Here is a 26,701-nt window from a genome sequence, read left to right on the forward strand (position 1 = left end):
GCTAATTGGGGGGTTAAGGGTTAGCCTTAGACCGACGACGCAGATCCATGCATGCTGCATTTACAACCTGCAACATGCATGGATCCACGCCGTCGGTCCGACCAATGCCAGGCCAGGAAAGTTGAGATGTTGCAGCTGTTGGCGACACTAGGAGGCTCTAGCACTGTGGTTTGGCTCCAGGCCTGGCTCCTCCCTCGTCTGACCAGAAATGGAGACCTTTCTGTGCGTTGCTTCGTCGTTGCTGCTGGGCTCAAACATCTCACTCTGAGTCGCCTAGAAACCCCGAAAATCTTTGCATATGTACGGCGAGTCCCACGGTGGGTGTAACCGGTTGTAACCCGGAAGCAGAGTAGTCCCCACAACAAAATGTACGATTCTGTGCCTATCAGTACATAACTCAAACAGCGCTGAGTAGGCTCAAGGGAACGTCGCAACGTTCGGGACGGCAACTCGTTCGCTTTAGCTCACTCAGTGGTCCCTCACGTGGCTCCAGTTCTGCGCGCCTCTGAAATGGTTTAGTCAATGGGGGAGATGCGAGGCGACTATGCACAGATTTTCGGGTTTTCCTGTTGTCTATGCACGGAATGACACTCTGTGCAATGTTTACTAAGTCGTGTGAGATCGAGTTGAAATAAGAGTAGTTAATTGTTTTAATAAAGCTATTTTCAGTACTGATTCTACTGGAGCCACAAACAGCCTCCTATTGAGGGTCATCATCTCATCCCATCTCAGATTTCCACATTCTCCTCATGCTGTACAAGGCTTTACAGGAAGTGCTCTCTAGATCCCACTAAATATACTTATATTGATACCGAAAATAGCCGACGCGTTGTGACTTGTGAGCTTGTAGATCGGCTAGTTTCGGAAGCATTAAATGACTTGTCTTAGTTCTACTGGATCTCTTGTCCACTAGTCCTCTAACATTTTAATCTAGTCTTTATTTTATTTATTTTTTGATGAAATTGTCAGTACATTTAGTCATAGTTGTATTCATCATAGTTTAGTGTTTATTTAGTTTGTTCAGTTGCTGGGGTAAATATTCTACCATATGAGACAATGTTAATAAATGATTATTTCATAATCTACATATTAATATTCTACCATATGAGACAATGTTGATAAATGATTATTTAGGTAACATGCTCTTGTTCATATTTTCATTGGTTCAATATTCATAAAACAAGCACAATTTCACAATTTCACAATTTCACGTGAGCTTGTAGATCAGCTATTTTAGCTACTTTTTAGCGTAGGGGCATTAATAGTGGAGAGAAAATATAACACTTATAAAGAAGAAATATGGAGATACCTGGTGTCTGCACGACAGCAACAATGTACAGATTTATGCAATAACATAAATATAATACAATACAAATATGATAAACTGGTTAAAATGATCATTAAAACATACAATAGACACTACAGTGCTTTAGAATGTGTCTTTATTGACAACATGAATATGAGCATTATGGAAGCTCTTTAATGTAATGCTACCAGGACCAGTGGTGGAAGAAGTACTCACATTTTTACTGGAGTAAAAGTACAAATACCATTTACAAGTACAAGTTACAATTTAGACATTTACACTCTTATCCACAATGACTTACAAGCGTAATCACAATGTAGAAGTACTCTATAATAATCGAAAATAGCAGATCTACAAGATCATAACATGATGCATTGCAACACATTGTGAGCTTGTAGATCTGCTATTTTGGGGGGGGGGGGGGGGGGGGGGGGAACGTATACAATTGTGCTTAAACAGTTAATGTAGGTTTTGTATTAATACTGTAAATCTACAAAGTAACTATAATAACTAAAGCAGTAGGATAATTGTAATGGAGTAAAAAGTATAATATTTGCCTCTGAGATGTAATGGATTGTCACATTAATATGTATTTGGCTGCAGACCCCCATCTGAATATATTTAGAGCCAGAGACCCCCATAAGAGAAGATTTGTGATGCTATATTTTCTAAATGATTCCACATTATTCATTGTTTATTTTTAAACAGCAGATCTACAAGCCTACAACACATCACTATGAGCTTGTAGATCAGCTATTTCTGAATAGTAAGTAAACATAGAGGTTAAAATGATGATGATGATGATGATGATGATGATGACTATTAAAATAAAAGTATCTCTAAATTGTACTTAAGTAGAGTATTTGAGTAAATGTACACAGTGAGTTTCCAGCCGTGTCAGCAGCAGTGTTACATAGAATAGAGCAGAAAACCACTGAATGTGTTGTGATTGGATGAGCTGTGGTCATAGAGCCTGTTGGAACCACTAGGTAACCTCATGTATACTGTGTCTCCCTGCTCCATCTCTACTATCACTCCATTAGATATGTATTCATAATGGACATGATTATTGTATCCCCAGCTATTAATGAGTAGCTGATCATTTTTATACATCCTGATCTCCACATTCTCTGTTGATCCCTTGGTAGCTGCAGTGAATCTGAAGTAATAAACTCCTTTCACTGGAGATCGAAAAGAACCTAGAAAACACACACACACACGCACACGCACGCACGCACGCACGCACACGCACACACACACACACACACACACACACACACACACACACACACACACACACACACACACACACACACACACAGGTCATGATGATGCTTTTAACCCATTCAATCCGGGGAAGCATCTCAGTCATTTTTTATTTATTTGGCTATTCAAAAAGTAGCAGATATACAAGCTAATTTTTTAAAAATCATGAAAATGTGTGCAATTTGGCCGATTCTACAAATGTCTAACAGTTTTTTGAAAAAAAATATGTTTCTATATCAGTGGTTCTCAAACTTCTTTTCATATCTAGGACCCCCAAAATGATATGGATTTGTCCGCAGACCCCCCATCTCAAAATATTTTCACACGGCTCTCATTCAATGTAAGCTTTTACACCGTGTCTATTATACCAAAGCCCGATTGTCAAGGATCTATGATGCTGTATCTCCTGATTGTGATAGATGTCATCAATCTCCGGCAGACCTCATCCATATGTTCTGGCTTTGCCCATCTATACACAAATATTGGACAGAGGTCTTTCAGTCCATATCTGGGAGAGTGGGGAGAACGGTGGAGCCTACTCCTTTAGGTGCGCTGTTTGGGGTTTTCCCCTCACTGCCCTCCCTCTCTAAATTGGAGAAGGATGCTCTGGCCTTTGTTACTTTATTGGCTCGGAGACTCATTCTAATTAATTGGAAATCACCTACTTCCCCCTCTCACACCCATTGGATAAGAGACATCTTGTATTGTCTAAAATTAGAAAAGATAAGATTCTCATTGAATGGCTCCTCCAGTAGGTTTGAGAAAGTATGGGGTCCATTCTTTCAATTTGTGCGGAATTTGAATCCATCTCTGATCATGGATACAGATATATGAGGTCTGGTGGAGCATTGATATGTTGGGTTTGCTGTGGTGGGGGTGTGGTGCTGTAAAGCGGATTTTGAATGTGATATGGATATGTATTGTTTGACTGGTGTTTTTGTTTTGTTTTTGTCTTGTTCGGTCTGTGTTTGTTTATATATCCTTTTATATGTTTATATATTTTGTATTCATTTTGTATTTTTAATTTTATGTCTTCATGTCTTGGGGTGATAATGGAATCCGTATTGAGCTTTTTTATTTTATTGGTTGCTTTAAAAAGCTTTTCTGTATCCTGCTATATGCATTTAATGCTGAAAACTGCTATGTAAAAACCCAATAAACAAAGTTTAAAAAAATAATAATAATATTTTCACACAGATGTAAGTTGTGTCATTAGTTGGTGAGACATAATTGACTGTGTTAAGCTAATTAACATAATGAACTTATTCACTTAATGTAGAGCTCATTAACATAATGATCTTATTCACTTGTAAAACTCATTGACATAATTAATGTCATCACTTAATTTTAAGCTAATTAACATAATGTACATATTCACTTAATGTAGAGTTAATTAACATAACTAATGTCATCAATTAACATAATCACCACCTACCTGTAGATGTATCGTAGGCGTTGCCGATGTTAGTGAAGACCTTCTTATAAACCAGAGTGGTTATAGATCTAAATGGTCCAACATATCCATCATTATGCAAGCACCCAGCTGAGAAGGCCACCTTGTCTGTCAACACAGGAGCATTATCACATTATTTAAATTGTTATAAAAGCATATATTATACTATTAATGATCTAATTATGTATATGATTATAAAGTTGTTGTCGGGCAGAAACCTCATATATCCATATTCTATTGATACATTAACGCCCTACTTCATCATAAAAGAGTGTTGCAAAGATGGTGAAAATATCAGATCTACAAGCTCACAACACGTCACAATGAGCTTGTAGATCTGCTATTTTCACTATTTTAAAATGTTTTTGAATGATAATAAAAAAGGAATGATTTTGGACATACAGCGACATACCGTTGTTGTCGGGCAGAAAACCTTTCATCTCCATATTTAGACTTAATGCCCTACCTACTTCATCATAAAAGAGTGTCAAAAGAAATAGTGAAAATATCAGATCTACAAGCTCTTTGTAGATCTGATATTTTCACCATTTTAAATGTTTTTTAAAATATTAATAAAAAATCACACCCTGTGTGAAGAGGGTGGTGGCTTTGATGAGCCCCGTATTGACCCCCGTATTGATGTTACAAGGTTTTCACTTGACAGAGATGATATATAAATACAAGAACCGTCCATATGACCATATAAAGCAGTGGTTCATATGACCATATAAAGCAGTGGTTCATATGACCATATAAAGCAGTGGTTCATATGACCATATATAGCAGTGGTTCATATGACCATATATAGCAGTGGTTCTGAAACTTCATCGTGTCAAGGACCCCCATCTGAAAAGGTTTTGTGCCCCGGACCCCACTTTGAGAAACCGCTGATATATATGTCCATATATAGGTCCAATATTTGTGGAGTTTTTTTGTTTTTTTGTTTTTATTTTTACTTTTTATGTTCAAAATAGACATAATGGTAGACATAATTAATTAATTAATTAATTAATTGGTATTTATGGAGAACCGGCTGTCCAGAACCACCAATCCAACCGATATGACCATATATGGGCATACCCATATACAGTATGGGCATACACTGATGACATCAGGGATCTCCATATATGGGTATACAAGGGACACAGGTACTCTGACAACGGGAACAACAGGTATTACATAACCAGGTGGAACATAATTATGCAACTTTTAATTTCATAAACATACTTACTGGACAGTTTCTGCACTTTGTCCTCTGTGAGAGACAGCTTCGTTTCTACAGCGGACAGCTGAGCATCATGAGCTGAAATCAATACAACATGAATATTAAATCAATACAACATGAATATTAAATCAATACAACATGAATATTAAATCGATACAACATGAATATTAAATCAATATAACATTAATATGAAATCGATACAAAGTTAATATTCACTCAATAATACTAAGTTCATATTCAATCAAAATGCTCCTAAATGTGGATTATATCAAACATACAGTAAATTAAATGATGAAAACATGATCAGATCTCTGAGCTCAACTGAATTTGAATTATAAGTAAAGTAAGACCTTTTTCAACACTGTCCTCTCATACATGCATTGACTGAACATCATTCTGGTCTGATTACCTCCAGTTTCTGTTTTCAAGTTCACCACCTGGTCTTCTCTGGTACTGAGTCTGGTCTGGATGCCCTGGACCTGGTCTTTACTGGTACTGAGTCTGGTCTGGCGGCTCTGGACCTGGCCTTCACTGGTACTGAATCTGGTCTGGATGCTCTGGACCTGGCCTTCATTGGTACTGAGTCTGGTCTTGATGTCTGGAAAACATATCACAGAGAAAGAAGACATTTCAGCCTGTACCTTTACACATTCTTCAGGCTGCATTGTTGGCACAATAAGCATGTTGCCTCTTGAACATTCTAACCAGCATTTTATTTTGCCATACCGTTCATCTCATGTTTGTTGATGGCCAACTCCACCCGAAGATCAGACATTAAGTCTCTCTGGGCCTTGGCTTCTTCCACCACAATCTTCAGCTTCTCTGCCTGTACTACCACAGTGTGTCTCTGTTCTACCACAGTGTCTCTCAGCTCCTTGACTTCACCTTCGCTGGCTGTCACCTTGGCCTCCATGGTCTTCAGCATCTGACCCTGTCCTACCACAGGAAAAAAAACATTCCAAAAAAGCTTAATCTTTCATGAATTAAAAACAAATTCAATGTAATTTTAAAAGGAATTTCAAAAGAAAATTCCATAAATTAGAAAAAAAATGTAGTGAAAATAGCACATCCACAAGCTAGCTTGTAGATCTGTGATTTTCACTTGTTTGGGACCCGGGCAAACATCTCATTAATCTTTTGGGTCTTAAGCTAAACATTTTAGGAACCACTGGATTAAAGGGCCGTTCACACTGAACAGTGAGCTCTATAACTATAGCTATAAAAATATAGTTTTAAAAATGGTTCTAATTCAAGTGGATGGCAACAACAACTATACAAACAATACCATGGTGAATGATATAGTTATAGTTATAGTTATAGTTATAGTTGTATTGTTGTGATTTTGGTTGACCAACCATGTGGTCCTTTAACCCATTCAATCTGTGAACAAATCTGTGTCACTTTAGAATTATTTGGCTATTCAAAAATAGCAGATATACAAGCTCATAGAGCTATGAGCTTGTAGATCTGCTATTTTTGAAAACATGTGAAAATGTGTGCAAATCTTTGAATATACATTCTACCCTCAGAATGATATGTATTTGGCCGCGGACCCATGGGCTTTCCATTTGTTGCACCACAAAATGGCCACCACTACTATGCCCTATACATAATTTCATAACACGCTTTTCTATAAATTCACCTGCAATCTGTGTCATGATATCCATCACAGTCTCCACCTTCTTCTCCATGTCTGCCAGTTTGGACGTTAGGACTGAAACCAGCAGGGATAAAGATCATTTGAATTTAGGACTGAAACCACAATAAAGATCCCACTTGACAATGGAGAAAAAAATTCACTGAATTAATTTGACTTTGGTTGATGTAATCAGCATAGTATGATCTAGCTCTGGTCCGTAGTGTCAGGAGTTCTCCTTAACGCTATGCGACTGTAGCGTGTATTTTCCTCATTTGAATGAGTAAACGATGTGACGTTTACGGTTCAGTAAAAATGAATATAAATACACGTTCGCTCAATATGAAAACGCTATTGACCAGATCTGTTGGTGGTACTGGAGTAACTAAAAAATGTCTCTGTCCACTGGATTTTTTTTTTTCTGGCCAAAAAGTGGATTTCACTAAAAGGTGGGGTTACAAAAAGGTGGGGGTCACTATGGGCCAAAGCTAAGCATGATCCATATTTACTTTACCTTCATTATCTCTCTCCACTCCAGCCATTTTGTCTCTGAGCTCCTTCAGTTTGGACCCCATGTTGTTCAGATTGCCTTGAAAAAGAGTAGCAGACAGACAGAATAGCAACACAGACTTCAGCCCTCATTCTGAGTTTCTGACCTTTTCAAAAAACTAAACAAAAAAGCCCTGCTGCTCCTTCTCACAACGTACGTAAATACTAGCAACTTCTATATGTGTATCACATCCAGTTTTCTGTTAGCAGTACAGTTAAACGGCATCGCTCTCTCTCTCTCTCTCTGGTTGAATAGTGCTATCTTATCAGTAGGAAAGTGTTGGTCTATAAATCAAAAACAACTCTCTTATCAGTTGGAAAGTAGCCTACAACCTAACCACACGGAAGGTTGTCTGCCAACTTCTGAGGCAACTCCAGACTGTTACCAGATTTAACAGTTTTTCATATAATTCCAAATGACGGTCTAAGGGTCAGAGGTCAAAGGTCAAAGTGGTAAAGTTTTTAGTCTTGAGGGAACACACGGTTCATGAGCTATGCCTGTTCAAAGTTTGCATTTTTCAATTGAGTGCTACAGCGCCACCCTTTTGCCAATAGTTGTGAGTTTCATTTCTTGGCCGTTTTGCAGAACCATCAATCATAGTGCCAAGTTTAATAAGAGAAGGGTGGAAGAAGAAAAACAACAGGAAACAAAATCCTCAAGCATTGAGCTGCACAAGGACAATAAAAGCTCACCTCCTATTGGATCCTCAGCACCATCCTGTTGAACACAGTCATGTTATTTAATGTCAACAACATGAAGTACAGTATGAGCTCTATTGAACAACATTATATCTTGAAAAAGGTAGGAGATATAACCCTAACCCAGACAGACACAAAGACAGAAAGGATTGCAATACTGTTTCATGAAACATATTTCTCATGAAAGTGTTTCAACACATAAAAGAGGATAACATCACTGTTAATGAATGAGTGAATGAGTTTAGAATGAATCATGTGTTCTATAGTTTTAAAGTGAGTGAATGAATTTAGAATCCATCATGTGTCCTATAGTTTTAAAGTCAGTGAATTAATTTAGAATTAATCATATGTTCTATAGTTTTAAAGTGAGTGAAAGAGTTTTGAATGCATCATGCGTTCTTTACCAGCTTCTTTTGCACTTTGTCGACGGCGTCATTAATCCCACTCGTGTGCTTCTCATATAGACCGTTTGTCACAGCAGTGCATTCTGAGAACAACAAGGACACAAAGTTCATTCAGCTGCTCAGACCAAGAACCCAGGACTACGGTGGATGTTTGAGGCAAGACTGAACTATTGTCCACGTCTGGTATTGCAAGATTAGCGCTATTGCGCATGCTTCAAGCCCAAGTAAAGCTGGAGTCGCCTGGTGGCCGACTCTGGAAGTGCAGCTTACCACAGCTGAAGCCGATACATAAACGAGCGAAATCGCTTTTGACCAATGGGCTCGACTCACAAGCTTGCGCACAAGGTTGCGCACGGAGGTGACCCTACTGCACATGGGAGACATATTTCTATGAGGGGTGGGGGGGGGGGGGTTCAGCTGTTCTATTCAGCACCATTTAATATTTCTTCCGTTGGTGAGCAGTTCAGCAGCATCTAGGTGGGAGGTATAAAACCATTGCAGGACAGTCTTCTCACCTGTAAAAGAGGGTCTTTGGTCGGGATTTTGGTTCCAGCAGTCCTTCATGAGATTTAACAGCTTCTGCAGTTCTTCCAGCTTCTCCTTCCCTGGGGCCAGGCTTAAGAAATACTGTTGGGTCGGCCTTTCTCCCTTGGTAGCATCAAACTGGTCAATGCTGTTACCAGTGCCTGAGAAAGTGGAGAGGAAGATAGATGAGTGCAGGGGATGGGACGTAGAGAAGAAAAACTTTAGTAATACACAGAATGGGTACTTGTCAACTTGTGTTTCAAATTATTCTTATTGTTGAATTAACATTAAGTCAAAGAATGGAATCTATGAGGGTGAGACATTGAGTGATTAAAGGGCTGTGTCCACCAAGATTATTATTGTTTTTCCCTGAGCACAGGGTATGTTTTGAATACTTTACTATGAGACCATTTCAGCAGCATGATGAGGCGCTGAGCATTTATTTTCCTCAGATAATTGTATATTCAACTAGGGCGTTTTGAGGCGTTTTGAGATGCCATGGCGTAATCAGCTGAAAAACTTAACAAAAAACAAAAGCAAAAAAAAAGCACAGGAAAGTACAGTTAAAATACAAGGTCTGCTAACAGGATTTTAAACCCAAGAAAGCCGTTTCCATTGGGGTCCTTTGTGCTCAATTCATAAAAATATTTAATGACTAATATACACCTAGAGGGGGGGGGGGTGACTTTTACAGGGGCCAGTTTCAAATTGCAGCCACCTGTAAGTGCTCTTTTAGAGCGGTTTTGAAGGAGAGTAGGGTTTTACACTCATGACTGTTGGTAGGGCATTCCACATTTTTTGTGGCATAGCAGGAGAACAAATTTAACCCCTGGTTACAGCCAAATCTGGGTTGGGTATGATTAGTGGAGCTTCCTCTGGTGTTGTGATTGTGGACTTCATTGACATTTGCAAAGTATTTTGACAGGTACATGGGTGTCTTTGTGGTGTAGTGTGTCTTGTAGACCAGGCCCATTGCAAGTTGCTGTACTCTGTCCTCTACCCTAAGCCATCCGACCCTAGCAAAGTGAGCAGGGGTTAGATGAGTTGTAGATGTAAGGCCAAGAAGTAGCCTTACCAGTTTGTTTTGGGATGTCTGGAACCTTGTTTTTAAGGCCTTTGTGGTTTTATGGTACCATGAAATGCATGCGTAGTCGAAGTAACCTTGGATGAGTGCTCCTGTTAGAGTCCTCAAAGTATTCTTACTGACAACTGAGGAGATCCTGTACAAAAATCTTGTTCTTTGGTTTCCTTTTTTGATTACTCTTGTTGACATTTTATCACTGGAAAGATTTGCCTCTAGAATGGAACCTAGGTAGATCATTTCCTCTTTTCTTGTGATAACATTGTCAGCCATTTTGATTGTGAAGCCGTCGGCCTTGCTGAGGTTAATTTTAGACCCAAAGAGAACAGATTTTTTTAGTTTGTTATCCGCGAGCCAGGTGCAGATTCTACCGAGTTCAGGGCTAAGGGCACAGTTCTGTTCACCTCAATTGATTGATTGAATACTTTATTTAAGTATAGTATTATTATAGTAAGTATATAGTATTTAACAGTGTCAAAAGCCTTTTGGAGGTCCACCTCTTGTTTTATGTGGTCGTTCAAACAGAGAAGGCATGTGTCAGTGGAGTGGGATGTTCTGAAGCCAGATTGGAATTTGTACATTTGTTTTTTTTTAGCAAGATAACTTTCAACCTGTTCATAAACATTTTTTTCCATAACTTTCGATATGGAATAAGAATAGAAATAGGGCGTTTCCTTTTTTGTAGAGAGGGGTTACTCTTGCTATTTTGAAATCATTGATGGAGAGGTCAGATTGATGGAGAAAGAACAGAAAATGAGAAAGCAAAAACAAACAAGAGAAATAGAATTACTCACGTAAAATGCTGTACAGCAGTATAGCGTAACTAAAATAAAAAGAGACATAGATCAGCAATTAGTTTACATATCCACATATCACACATGGGACAGACAGCAATAGCAACTCATTCACATCATCAGTGTTATAGTTTGTAAAATAACAACAATTACAAAAAATAGGTAAATAGCAACAGGATAAAACTTATACCTAAACCTGGATAAAAAGTATACTACATGTTTTAGTTTTTTTGGGGTATTTATCACTACATCTACACATATGTTAAATGTGTTTAGTTTGCACATAGTTACATGTATCTACTTCCTGTAAAACTCTAATAAACCAGAAAGATCAACATGAATGTTGTACTTGGTATGGAGCCTATCCACTACAGCTAAGCAGCCGACAGCCGTCAATGCATTATGTTGGATATTCACAGGGCTTAGCAGTGACACACATGGCACAGGGAATGACGAATACCTGTAGACGTCATAGGGCTTGTCGGCGTGGTATGACGGTGAGGGGGAGATGGCCTCTGGAGGCATGTAGACGAATGTCCCCGCCGGCTTGAGACGAGTAGCTGTCACACTGTCGGCAAACCTGGCGAGACCAAAGTCTGTGATCTGGATGAGAGAGAGAGAGAGAGAGAGAGAGAGAGAGAGAGAGAGAGAGAGAGAGAGAGAGAGAGAGAGAGAGAGAGAGAGAGAGAGAGTTAGGCCAGGCAAGCTCCACCACAGAATCAAATGCCTGAACACCCGACTCCTGAGCAAGGCCTGAACACCAGCCAGTCACCAGGCTGGCCTGTCACACTGGAATACGTTCCCTTATGTCAGTTCTTCCTATGCCGGATAACCTTCCTGTGAATTACACTTATACGTCCTCATGTAAATTTACCTTGCATAGTTTTTCTACACCTGAGGTAGACTATAAATGAGTCCGAAAATCTAAATTGGCTTATGGGTGGACGGTGGGCGGGCGTCACAAACATAACCTCCGGATTTGATTGGCCTAGAGGACATCACAAACATATTATAGTCTACGTCAAGCTTACACAGTGGATATCAATAATTGTTAATCAATTGAACTTGTTCCCCCCCAAAAAGAGACTCACCTTGACATTTAGGTTTGAGTCCAGCAGTACGTTGTCAGGCTTCAGGTCCTTGTGGATGAGAGCAGGTGTGAGACTGTGAAGGTAGTCCATGCCCAGAGCCACTTGGTGAGCCAGTCGATAGACCAGAGGCCAGGGTGGCAGTTGGTTTAGTTTTTTCTGGTGAGGGTTGGGGTCAAACAGAAACGTTTAATTCACAATCTCAGAGACACAAATGCAAATAAAGGCTCAATAAAGCCTGCCAGAAGACCTCAGGTTAACTAGCTCACTAATCACTAAGGAACCAAGCAAAGCCGCACATTATAGCATAATGTTTCCTTTGTTATTGTAATTGGTTATTTGTTTTACTCTATTATCTGATATAATCCGTTGGTTATTTTAAGTGTAGCTTTCATCTCTAACAAGCACTTAAGAAAAGTGCAATAAGGGTAATAATAATAATAATAATAAGGGTAATAATAATAATAATAATAATAATAATAATAATAATAATAATAATAATAATAATAATAATAATAAATTATAAACCAATGAAACCGTAAAGAGGGAAAGAAGCTGACCTGCAAATCGTCGATGGATCCTCTCTCCATAATTTCCATGACCAGACCCAGGTGTATGTAGGGTTTATTGTTTACACAGCCCCTGTAGAGCCCCATGACCTTCATGACATGGGGGGACTCTGCACGTAGCATCAGCTCAGCCTCATGAACTAAATACTCATCTGAGCGCGACCTGAAGATGACACATGACATACATACATACATGTCACTATAGGGTTGCCAACCGTCCCTTGAAATACGGAATTGAAAACACCCGTCCTTGGTTCTGCAGACTGATATTGTCATTCTAATGCGTGAGATTGGGCATGCTTTTTAAATTACTTTTTCTATTTATTTTGTATAATTTATTTGGTAAATGAAAAAAAGAAAATCCAATAAAAATGAAATAAATAAATTCAGTTTTGTGTTAGATTCAACACATCTGTGGTAAATTAATCTCTCAAGACACTGCTATGCCCTATTGTGCTCCTGTAGACGCTCGACAAAGCCGGATGCACCACGGTGGATTCGAACGCACAACCTCTGTGGTGGTGGGCAGTGACTTTACCACTGCACCACCCAAGTGCCCTAAATATGCTTTCAAATACTTTTCTATGAATGATACCATGTGCTTGTAATTTCTACACCATACAGTACAGGAATAAAGTAATTGAATGCATGTGTTCAAGGATGCGTGAATGAGGAAAACATTATGAGGAGAAGAAAGTTGGGGTGTTGTTCCGGCAAGAACTTCAAGACACTTTCACCCCTGAGTATATAAATGCTGACTCAATACAGGAGTTGAGTGCTTTGTCCACCACTGGCTTTTCCACTTACCCGTCATCAAGAACTAAACATTTTACGGCCACGTCACATTTCAACTGACGATGCCTGGCCTTGAAGACTTGACCAAATCCACCTGCACCGATCACCTTCCAGCTCTCGAAACTGTTCTCATCAATCATTTTCAGATTTACATCATTGGAGCTGGACTGTGCCATTGTTCACTGAAGAGAGGGAGAGAGGATTTGAAATGGCAGCTCATCCATGTATCACAAAACAACTATATATATATATATATATATATATATATATATATATATATATATATATATATATATATATATATATATATATATATATATTTTTTTTTTACCCTCTGTACGATGTAGGATCAATAATGCTAAAAACACCCAAATGTGCAATAATTTCACCATAATAAAAAGGTGCCCAGCAATTTAGTTGCAATACTATATACTTTCACTCCACCACATCTCAGAGGCAAATATTGTACTTTTACGCCACTACAATTATTTGAAAACTTTAGTTACTTTGTAGATTTTGATTATTATTACAAAACCACTTTAGACATAAAGTGGTAGACATCACATAATTTATATAAATGCTGTCAAAAGTATCGCGTTAACGGTGGTAATACATTTTTGGAATTAATTGCATTTAAATATTTAACGCATTTAACGCATGAATGGCCCGCCCCTAGCTCGGGTCCATGACGTTAGAACCATGGTTCTCAAAGTGGGGTCCGGGGACCCCCAGGGGTACTTGAGGGGGTTCCAGGGGGTCCCCAGCTAAATGATGGGTAGGAACCAAATGGACCCTTATGGGTCTGTAACTCTGAGAGTGTACAAATGGAACCAAATGGACCCGGTAGGGTCCAAATGGAACCAAATGGACCCGGTAGGGTCCATATGGTTCCATTTGTACACTCTCAGAGTTAAATCTAACATTGATTTTACAATATAAATTGGGGTCCCAGGCATATAAATGCCATTAAATGTGGGTCCGTAGCCCTAATGCATGTTAAACTGGGGGTCCTTGAAATTAAAATGGTTGAGAATCACTGCTAGAGCCGTAAAAAGCCTTCTCTTATGGGGGTCCCTGGCATATCTTTTCAAATGGGGGTCCGCGGGCTAATAAGTGTCAATTTGGGGGTCCTTGACATGAAAAAGTTTGAGAACCACTGCGTTAGAATGAGTTCTCCTCAATGCTATGATGATTACGAGACGTTGAGTAGCGAAAGTGTATTTTTTTTTTCACTAAAGACGAGAGGCGCAGCCTGCGCTGCCACGGGAGTACGGACAGCGGCTCAAAAGTAAGCAGAGCTAGCCCACCCCATACATCTTCTGACGCTCTGGTCAACTCAACTCAACTCAACTCAACTCAACTCAACTCAACTCAATGTGATGGTGTCTACAGTCCTTACCTTTCACAAGTCCTGATGAATCCTCGTCTGTAGAAATGCCAATGTATTTGAATGGAATGCAATGTAAATGTAGTTGCTGAATGTCTTACAGTTGCAGTCAGTCACACAGTGTCAGCTGGGAGCAGCTAGCCATACAAGAATATGTGTGCTATGTCCTGCTTATATACAGACCATGCAGATGGGAGGATACACAGGTAGAGACGTGTGCCTGATAGCTGATTGGCCATTCTCAACAAAGCCAATCAAACAAATGATTGGATCCATTGATCACAAGTTGTGGCCGGGGGGGCCTTTTGATCTGAAAACCCATGCGGAAAAGGGTGTGTCTAAGCCACAGATCAGTCCCCAGAACCAAGTATGCGTGTTTTCAATGAATCTATCATGGAAAAACTTGTTTGAAAGTGAAATGTATCTTTAAAAAATGGAATGTTAACAAACACATGGAAAGTCTGATAACTATGCATGATATTAATACACTTTATCATAAGACTCATCTGAAGGTTTTTTTTCTTTTTTTTACTGCCAAAGAAGATTTGTGTTCAATAATATTTAACAAAATTCAAAATGATTCCACATTTTTCAATAACAAATTCAAAATCCATCGAAAATAGCCTACTAAATAACTATAGCCAATCACACACGCACGCACGCACGCACACACACACGCAGTAACTAAAGTTTTCAATTAATTGCAGGGTAAAAGTGCGTGCGTGTGCGCGCGCCTGTGTGCGCGTATGTGTGTGTGTTTGTGTGTGGGGGGGTTCAAAGAGTAGGATTGTGTTGGACACATGAACAGTGCTGACATTGTTTAAACATGTTGATATAATATTGATCTAACTTAAATCTAGGTTTATAATCTCAGCTGCTGACCTGGTGCTTCGTCCTGTGGCTCAAAGGCTCACTCAATATTTCATTTCAACAAATAGAGACATTTGGTGTGTTTCCCCCAAACTTGAATTAATCACTGAAGCTAATTCATTTCAACGATACAAGCTTGTAGATTAGGGTTGTCCGATATTATCGGCCAATAATAACATAAAAATGTAATATCGGAAAATATGGGTATCGGTTTAATTTTTTTATTAAAACATATTTTTCTTATATATATTTTTTTTCCAATTTTTTTTTTGTAACCAATTATGTTTCACCCTTTTTTTCTCCCCAATTTAGTCGGACTTTGTGCTGAAGAAGGCTGTGCTTCATTCTCAAGAGTGCCGTGGGTCTCATACAAAGGCCTACATACGCTGTAATCTTATCTGCTTTTGAAGCGATGTTTGAGACATGGTCATTTGAAAATCCCCAAGGCGAAAGCGCACGTTGTGGTCAGGGACAACGCGCGCAACATGGCTAAAGCTGCAGTGGAGTTTGGTGTGCCAAGTCTGCCCTGCATGGCGCACACCTTGCAACTGGCAGTGAACGGAGGAGCCCTGTCTCAACGCAGCATTTCAGAAGCTCTGGCTGTGGGGAGGCGAGTGGTAGGCCACTTCAAGCACTCACAACTAGCTTGCAGTCGTTTCGAAGCCATACAAAAGGAAGTCAAAGTTCCAGTCAAAAAGCTCCAGCAAGATGTCTCCACCAGGTGGAATTCCAGCTTTTACATGATGCAGAGCCTGTGGAGGCCCACATCATTGACGAGAAGAGAAATCGCATACATTGCGAGAATGCCGAGATGCTTGTTTTCATACAGACGAATCTACCTCTCACACGTGAGGACAAGGGGGGAAAGAACTAGGCCAGTCATATAGCCCAGCCAGCATCAGTCTTTGAGCATCATTTGTTGCACTTTAAAAGGAGGGCTATGTTACTAGTCTGGACTGAGTGAAGCTGTTATGTTTTGTGCCTGTTTTGTTCATTTTGTTGCACTTTAAAATGAGGGCTCTATGTTCTCTATTAGTCTGGACTGAAGCAGTTTTAGTTTTTTGTGCCTTTCTTGTTTTTATTTGCACATTTTTGTTACTCATACAAAAGAGCAGGGCATATTGAGCTATTATTTGCCCCAAGTTATGGCCAGTTACATTTGCCATTCAGTCTTTCAGACTCATTCATTGGACTTGGACTAAAGGAGTCCAGTGGTTCTCTGCTTCTCAAAGGGTGGTCCAGGGACCCCCAGGGGTCCCAGAGGGGCTTCCAGGGGGTAACATGAGTTAATACAGCATCACAATCGGTTAAGATATTCAAAAAGGGCAGATCTATAAGCTTTGCAATTTTCAATGGAAATCTTGAAAAAAGTGGAATATCTCTGAAACGTTTTAACACATGTTGTATGGGGGTCCCTGGTACAATATATCTTCAGATGGGGGTCCATGGACACATGCATATTAATGTGGGGTCCTTGACATGAAAAGCACTTTCAATATTGCAATGTAGAAATACTCTGTTACAAGTATATGTCCGGAATTCTAAATATACTTGAGTAAAAGTATTAAAGTATTTGCATCAAAATGTACTTAAAGTACCAAAAGTAAAAGTACTCATTATACTTTTTTTTTAAAAGTAGCAGATCTACAAGCTCACAATGCGTCGCATTGTGAGCTTATATATCTGCTATTTTCAAATGGCCAATATAGGGCTGAAGTGGTTATGTAAGTTTTGTAGTAATAATCAAAATCTACAAAGTAACTAGAAACTAACGTTTTCAAATAATTGTAGTGGAGTAAAAGTACACTATTTGCCTCTGAGATGTATTGGAGTTGAAGTACAAATATTGGAAATTAGAAATACTTGAGTAAAGTACAAATACCTCAAAATTGTACTTAACTAGTACTTAGTTACTTTCCACCACTGTGTGTGTGTGTGTGTGTGTGTGTGTGTGTGTGTGTGTGTGTGTGTGTGTGTGTGTGTGTGTGTGTGTGTGTGTGTGTGTGTTTGTGTGTGTGTGTGTGTGTGTGTGTGTGTGTGTGTGTGTGTGTGTGTGTGTGTGTGTGTGGGGGGGGGGGGGGGTTAAAGTGTAGCACTGTGTTGGACACATCATCAGTGCTGATAGTGCGTAAGCATGTTGATATGACATTGATCTAATTAAATAAATCTATATTCCTATTCATGAGCTGGTGACATGTCTCTGCTTTGTCCTGTGGGTCGGAGGTCAACACTATTACATCATTCTGACACATTATATTTAACCCATTACATCATTATTATACTTTATATATATTATATTTAAACCATTACATCATTATTATACTTTATATATATTATATTTAAACCATTACATCATTATTATACTTTATATATATTATATTTAAACCATTACATCATTATTATACTTTATATATATTATATTTAAACCATTACATCATTAGTGGCTCTCAGTATTCTCAGCATTTACATTGTGCTCCTTAATAATATCTATTACTATGGCTGACAAAGTGCTCATTTAAAGATATATTTCACTTTAAAACACTTCTGGGCTCATTTTAACGTCAACTCAGACGTTTGTGTTTGAACCCCAGACAGTTTTTAAGTTGTTTGATTCAATATTTAGATATTTGACATTCATTTTATCAGACACTCTCACTTCCCACTGAAGTTATCCATTGTAACTTCAAACTCCATTTTGATCATGTTAGATTCATTCAAAACACCCGACCTTGGTTCTGGTGACTGATATTTTTATTGATTGATATTACTTTTTTCATTTATTTTCTATATCTGTGTAACCACTTTAACCATTATTTTATACTTTGGCTATTCAAAAATAGCAGATATACAAGCTCATTAGTGGGGCGCCAAGTAACTTGCTATGAGCTTGTAGATCTGATATTTTTGAAAAATCTTGAACATTTTTGCAAATCTTTGAATAAATATATATTTTTTAATGGGAACATTTTTAACTCAAATCTTTGCTTCTGGGGGGTACCTGGAACAACTTATTTTGGGATGGGGGTCCGCGGCCAAATACATATCATTTTGGGGGTCCTTAACATGAAAACGTTTGAGAACCACTGATTATAGCTGCATACTTTTTTTTTTAAACTGCTAGGGATTTAGAAAACATTTGTAGAATCCCCAGAATCAAATATTTGAGTTACAAATGTTCGCTTTAAAAACATATGTATTCGAGGGTTTGCAAAAATGTTCATGATTTTTCACAAAATAGCATATCTGCAAGTTTTTATATCTGCTATTTTTGAATAGCCAAAGAAATCTAAAAATGACACTGATTCTTTCCCGGTCTAAATCTGTAGTCTAAACACAACCCCTTAACCCATTAGAAGGGCTCCTCTGAAGTTTTTTTCCTTTTTTAATGCCAAAGATGATTTGTGTTCAATAATACAGTATTTAACAAAATTCAAAATTATTCCACATTTTTCAAAAACAAATTCAAGACACACACACACACACACACACACACACACACACACACACACACACACACACACACACACACACACACACACACACACACACACACACACACACACACACACACACACACACACACACACACACAGTGTTACTGCTGCTCACAGCCATTGATTAGTTTTGTAATTAATACAATTAAAACATTTACCTTTGAGCCACAAGATGAAGCACCAGGTCAGCAGCTTAGATTATAAACCTAGATTTAAATTTAAGATCAATATTATATCAACATGTTTAAACAATGTAAGCACTGTTCGTGTCCAACACAATCCTATACTCTTTGAACCCGCACACACACACACACACACACACACACACACACACACACACACACACACACACACACACACACACACACACACACACACACACACACACACACACACACACACACACACACACACACACACACACACACACTGTTACTGCTGCTCACAGCCATTGATTAGTTTTGTAATTAATACAATTAAAACATTTAAAAGTAACTAAGTTTTCAATTAATTGCAAGTTAAAAATGTGACATATTAATTGGCATAAATAGAACCCCATAATTGACTAGCCTTTATTTTAATGTAACAATTGGTTCACACACTATAAATAGGCATGTATTGAATAGCTTTATGTGTGTAAGTGGGGGTCTGTGTCTATCTAGTGTGTGACTGTGTGTATATACACTATAAATATATGTACATGAGTGAGTGGACATGTACATGAGGCTGATTCTACAATGCCTTCTAAATCAGTAGTTCTCTAACTTCTTTTGCGCCAAGGACCCCCAAATTGATATGTGTTTGGCCGTGGGACCCCCCATCTGAAAAGATGTGTACCTTGCATGGAAGACGTTATTAACACAATCAATTACAATAACAAAGATGAGTGTTGACTCACTCAGTGGTGTCTCACATATACAGTGTAGCTGGCTGGTTCCACAGTGAATGATTAATCAGGTCATTCTGTGTAAATTGTTCTCTCCTCACCTTCTATGATGAGGTTATCAACTCATTGTATACCTCTCAACTTTTAACTAATACACACAAACATGTGGATGGTGTGTTTTATTTTCTTCAAGGGAGGATGATAGTTTCCTCAGATGTCCAGCCAGTGGAGGTAGAAATCCCCTTTCAGGGTACTGCTGTTCATCAGTTGGAAATGAGGTTTTTGCATTTATTAATGTTAACTGCTTAGAGGGGGCACGGTGGCACAGTCGGTAGCGCTGTCACCTCACAGTTCGATTCCCGCAAGGGACGCTGTGTGGGGGCGTGTTCTCTCCTCCGCGTCATCAGTGCCATACCCTAGGTGTTGGCAAAAGGGCCTCTCTGTGTGGAGTTTGCATGTTCTCCCCGTGTCTCCTAGGGTAGATACCCTCACAAAAACATGCAGTAATCCTGGTCACTATACTGCCTCCCCCCGGGGCGCCTGATGGAGGGGAAAGGAACTGGTTGGAATAACGTGTTCTTTCCACGCGCTACGTCCTACCAGGGAAACGCTCCCCTGTCAGGTGATAAGAAGGTCAGTTGACTCTCATGCATTGAAGGAGGCATGAGCTCGGCCCTGGCCTCCATAGGTTGGCAGAGGGAAGGTAGTGCCCAGGATTACATAGACAATTGGCACTGGGTGTAAAAAATGGGGTTAGAAAATCGTGGGATAAAAATGTAAGATTAAAAAAAAATGTTAACTGCTTAAAAATGTACTAAATGTAGATGACAAAAAGTGCATGACAAGAATGTCACAACGAACCCAACAATCAGTGACATTGTAGTGTGCATGCTTACCGTTTGATTTAGCACATGTAATGTAGATTACATAATCCATCAAGATACTGCATATGGAAATGTAATCAAATTCAGAAATTGAGTTTATTGCTACACCTCTAGTCTCAACACAATTGTAGATCATTAATTTAAGTAATTTAAACCGTTGCAATGTGTTTACAGCCTGTAGATTGACCTCTTCCCAAGTATTTAGAATGATTTAGTGAAGTGGTTAAACCGAGTATCCACGCTAAAACTTATTTTGTTCCATTGTATTTGCAGGCTGCTCAGTACAAGCACGGCTCAATCCTCCATGAGTGGAATCAACATCCTATTAATATAATTCATTTAGAAATAATAGGGGAGAGCCGGGACAAACGCTGCATCTTTTTCTATATCCCTCCCTGCACAGATTAATTCATTTCATGTAACCATACTTTTTTTGTGAATAAGAGACACTTGTCCTCTCCCATTACCCGCCGATTTCTTTAATTTCTGGTGAAACGACTCGGGACGAACGCCGCATACATGGGGGACGACCGGCGCGGTTGGATAAAACGTCCTAAAACAAACAAATAAGTTACATTTCTGGCATCTAACGCTCATTGATGCTTCAGTAGAATCCTACGAGCAAATGACCATGCTGATTGTCAAATAAATGTATCACGTTAATGTCGACATTGTCTTAGTTCAATCCTCAGCTTTTGTGTAGGGTTACACATAATGTCCACTCCATGTCCACTCCATGTCCACTCCATGTCCACTCCATGTCCACTCCATATCCACTCCATGTCCACTCCATATCCACTCCATGTCCACTCCATGTCCACTCCATGTCCACTCCATGTCCACTCCATGTCCACTCCATATCCACTCCATGTCCACTCCATGTCCACTCCATATCCACTCCATGTCCACTCCATGTCCAAATCACACTGGAGCCAACACTCCCCTGTGCCAACATTGCCACAGGGTGATCACTGGCACACTGGCATAAGTGTGAGAGAGGATTTCTTCTTTTAAAATGTAATGTTAAAAAAAGGTTTAGTCAGTTAAATTAAGTCCACTCACATCTATATTCAAATTACATCCTGCACATAATTCTACATTCATTCAAGCTGATACCTCTGACTGGGGAGGCAGTCTGGGAGATAGGTGGGTTATTGCTCTGAGTCTAATGATCATTACATCCTGAAAGAACATATTACACAAGAAAAGGTTGTTATGTTTAGCCTATGGACAATCAAAATCAGATGGAAATATTACATTTTGATGTGGTCTTATTTAAACGTAATGTTGATATAGCACACTATGACTATCAAGAAAATGAAAAATGGCACTTCATGTCAAAAAGGTTGCCGACCCCTGCATAAAGCCAAATAACAATAATGATGTAACTGTGAATAATACATGATTTAAGCATAATGTATTTCAACTATGTATTGTAGTCTAATATCTATGTAGGCTATAGGCCTATGTTAACATCATTATAGCCTATTGTGCAACATTAACATTTTTAGACCCCATCATGAATGTATTACATTTTTCATTTAACATCATCTAATGTTATACCTCCTTAGGACTGAGATGATTAATCTCTGATGTCTTGAGGAGATAATCCCTCAGGACAGCTTCTTTATCAGGCATCGCCTGCAAACAACAAAAAAAATCAATCTGGGAACCCATCGTCAAAGAAATGGAAAAACAGCGCCCTCTGCCGGTAAAGAAAAATATATATATTACCTATAAGGACTTTTAAGACCTTTTTAATACTTAAAAAAAGAAAGAAAACTAGAAAAAGTGCTCCTCGGAGCACAGGTCTCCGCCAGGACAGGACAGGTTATTGTGGCCTCCTGGTGGCGCTATAATAAGCTAATGTGAAAAGGGTGCCATTTTTTCTTAGGCCTTGCATGGCAATCAGACACTGCATTCATGATTTGAGGCATTGTGTTAAAAAAAATGTGTTTTACTAAATTAGAACTGCTGGTGGCGCTATAACAGGCCAATGTTAAAAGGGTGGCATTTGTTCCTCAACATAGTGTGAATGTGCGTGCAAAGTTTGACCGCAATCGGACGCTGCGTTCATGATTTGCGGCATTTTGTTCAAAACAAGCCACTACTGCAAACTTTAGATGTGAATCTTAGCCAATCAGGATGGAATATGAAAAATCAAACAGATCCGTCTTGATCACATGACTATAGGGATCATGTGTACCAATTTGCGTGAAATTTGGATAAAATGGGAAGGAGTAATATGAAAGAAAATGTTGGCCTCCTGGTGGCGCTATAAAAGGCGGGTGTGAAAAAGCAGGGCAACGTTTTTTCCTTGACTTGTAGGGAGTGTGCATACATTTTTTTACACAGATCGGTGCAGTTATAGGTAAAAAAGAGTAATTGGCCTGTTATAGCGCCACCATGAGGCTGATTAGAAAATGTTCAAGAGGCATTTCTTCCTCGGCATAGTGGGAATGAAGTTTCACGGAAATTGCACGCTGTGTTCATGTTTTGAGACATTTTGTTCAAAAAGGAGCACTCCTGCAAACTTTTGGAAGCCATTTTTAGCCAATCAGGATGGAATATGAAAAATCTGAAATACCCGTTTTTTTTAATGACTATAGAGATACTGCGTGATGTTTGGACAAAATCTGTAGGAGTACTGTGAAAAGATTGTGTTTGGCAAAAAGCGGCCTCCTGGTGGCGCTATAACAGGTCCATGTGAAAGATTTGGGAAAGAGGTTCTGAATTGGCATCCAGGGAGTGTGTGTGCACAGTTTCACTGCGATCAAGCCAACGGTGAGGGAGATTGGCTGGTCACACACGGACACACACACAGACACACACATACACACACACACACACACACACACACACACACACACACACACACACACGGACGGACAGACGGACGGACAAGGGGTAAAACATCCTCTCTCGCCATGCCTTTTGGCCCGGCGGAGACAAATATACCATTACTGCATCAAAAGTAATCAACAAACTGGTCAAACATTGGCCAATTAATGTCAAATAATATAAGAAAGAGGCAAACATTTTGAAAATAGCAGATGTACAAGCTCGCAACGAGCTTGTGAGGGCGAAAGAGCCAGCGGGGACCGCACACGCGTCCGAATCTATGCGGGGTGGACAGGGCCTTCGGGCACCAGGTTCTTCACAGTGCGTTGACTAGTAGCGAAAACCGTGTCCGTTGCACCGCCCGTGCGGTGGTCCACATAACCGGGCTGATTGGCCCGGGAGAGCATTTGAAAGGAGGGGGCCATGCAGAGCCCAGGACTCCCTGGGCTCCCGCTGGACTTCCAGGACGCCACGGGGGCCCTCGGGGAAAATTCCCTGAGGCAGGAAGGCAGAGGCCCTGCTCCTGGTGAGCCCTGAACACTGTGCCATTTTACATTTTTTGAAAACTAAATACATCTTCATCATGAATCTAGCCAACAATTATAGTAGCTAATACTGAAAGTAGCAATACCACAATGTAGAAATACTCTGTAACAACTAAAAGGCCTGCATTCAAGATGTTACTTGAGTAAAAGTACTAAATTATTGGCATCAGCATAAAGGGAACATTATGACACATTAAGATGTAATACAGTATATGCTTCCAGTTCAAATCTTCTGTCGAGGTATAATCAAATGAAGCTATGGGGAAATGCACTTAACAAGGAAGAGAAATGCTACACAATATTGTTATTGTTACACAATAACATTATAGGGGATTTTACACTGTAGGGCATGTTCTACCGGTTTTGAAAAAGTAGTATAGTAGAGAAAAGAAGCAGTCAGACACAGTAGTACATAATTTGATTAAGATTTTTTGATTCAACTTTATCTGGAGAACAGCACTACAATGTGTCCTCCTTTCTTAGGGTCCTTTTGGTCTGGGTTTAAAAAGAAAAGTGTTCTTTATTATTGAGCCACAACACAATACCTCTCCTGATTAATAACAGAGGATTTTTGGAGGGTAATATTTGTCAAAGTGAAAAATGTTGTTTTCATACTCACACCCCAGTATTGTTAGGTTGGTTGGTTGGGAGCGGATCCGATTTGTATAAGCTTGGCTTGATTGACCGAGTTTAATAAATGGACGTTTGTCTTATTAAAAAAATATATTCTGGACCTTCACGATTTGTATTTCAGTACCCCTGATATAAACAAACGATACAAAAAGGGTCACACAAACACACACACACACACACACACACACACACACACACACACACACACACACACACACACACACACACACACACACACACACACACACACACACACACATCCTGAATCCTGAGACAGTTTTCTTTTAAACTTACTTCCTGGAAATGTATTGAAACTCATCTAAACTAATGGAGAATGTCTCCTCAAGTCAATGTTTTCAGCTGGTGTATGACTAATGATAGTTCTGTTTATTTAAGTGGAATATAATAGTGAAAATAATACAATTCCCTGGCCTATACAATGTTATGGTGTAGGCCCTACACATTAACATTGTAAAGGGGAGAGAGAGAGAGAGAGAGAGAGAGAGAGAGAGAGAGAGAGAGAGAGAGAGGGGCAGCAATTCATATCAATAAATGTGACAAAATACAGCAAATCCTAAAAGTATACAGTTACCTGTATCGGAAATTAAAGAGCCTGTGTATTATGCAAATCACAGCAGCTAGACGGTCAATGACACACGCACACATTTTAACACAAAAAGGTCCAATAAGCCTCAGTTACAAACACCCCGTTTTCACAACACTAATAGAATAGTTCTGCCTCAAATCCACCACCATCTCCTTTGTTTTGGCAATGTTGAGTTACAGGTGGTTCAAGTGGATGACAACAACAATACCATGGTGAATGACGTAGTTATACTTATCGTTGTATTGTTGTGATTTTGGTTGACCAACCATGTGGTCCTTTAAGAGTCTCACTCTAACTAAGGGAGGTGAGTGATGATTTGAGGTTTATAATTTACAGCAGCAGCAGTCATGACAAACGCACACGTTTCAGCTACTCAGGCAGCACGCCCTCATCAGTGTTTACGTGTCCGTTTGTCATGACTCATGACTGCTGCTGGTGCTGTAAAATTAAACAATTGAAAGACAATTCACCTTATGAGTGTGGACTGTTTCTATTGACTCCAACAAGTAACATTCTGGATAAATAATAACTAGAAAAGTGTGCTCCTCGGAGCACAGGTCTCCACCAGGGCAGGTTGCCTACCCATGGGGCCTGCAAACTTTGGTAGGCAGTCATAGCCAAATGGAATGGGATCTGAACAATCTTGACTCATACATCTTGATCACATGACCCCAGAGATAATGTGTACCGATGTGTGCAAGTTTTGGACAAAATCTGTAGGAGTCTGTAGTAACAAAAAGTGTGTTTTGAAGAAAACGCACAATGACAGACAATGTAATCTGGCACAAACAGGGCCTATCGGTTGCGTCATGATGGGCTGTTGTAGCGCCACCATGAGGAGATTTTAAAAAATGTAAAGATGGAGTTTCCTCCTTGGCCAAGTGGGAATGTGTCTGCAAAGTTTCAGAAGTTCTTTGCTCACATTGAAGCCGTCATGGGGACAGAGCTCTTGTTTTCTAGGGAACCTGCAGTGACTGGGGATGAACACTAGGGTGGCATTACAGCTCTGAGGCTTTCACTCCCACCAGCTTTTCACCTCCATTTTACTGTCAGAAGCCAACATAACCTAATATAAATAGGAAGCAAATACGAGGCCGAGCACCTGCATCATAGCAGGAATGAGCTGGAACCCAGCTTCACCACCTCCCCCTGCAGTTAAAAACC

General features: G+C 39.5%; 1 protein-coding gene across 1 annotated transcript in view; it reads right to left on the minus strand.

The window, feature by feature from the left end:
• Positions 1-26,701, minus strand: part of LOC311047414 (cerebellin-1-like) — an 878,463-nt gene that overhangs the window by 833,457 nt on the left and 18,305 nt on the right. The gene's annotated exons all lie outside the window — the stretch shown is intronic.

Source organism: Gymnoscopelus microlampas (assembly GCF_963454915.1).
Source record: "Gymnoscopelus microlampas genome assembly, chromosome: 6".
Taxonomy (NCBI): Eukaryota; Metazoa; Chordata; class Actinopteri; order Myctophiformes; family Myctophidae; genus Gymnoscopelus; species Gymnoscopelus microlampas.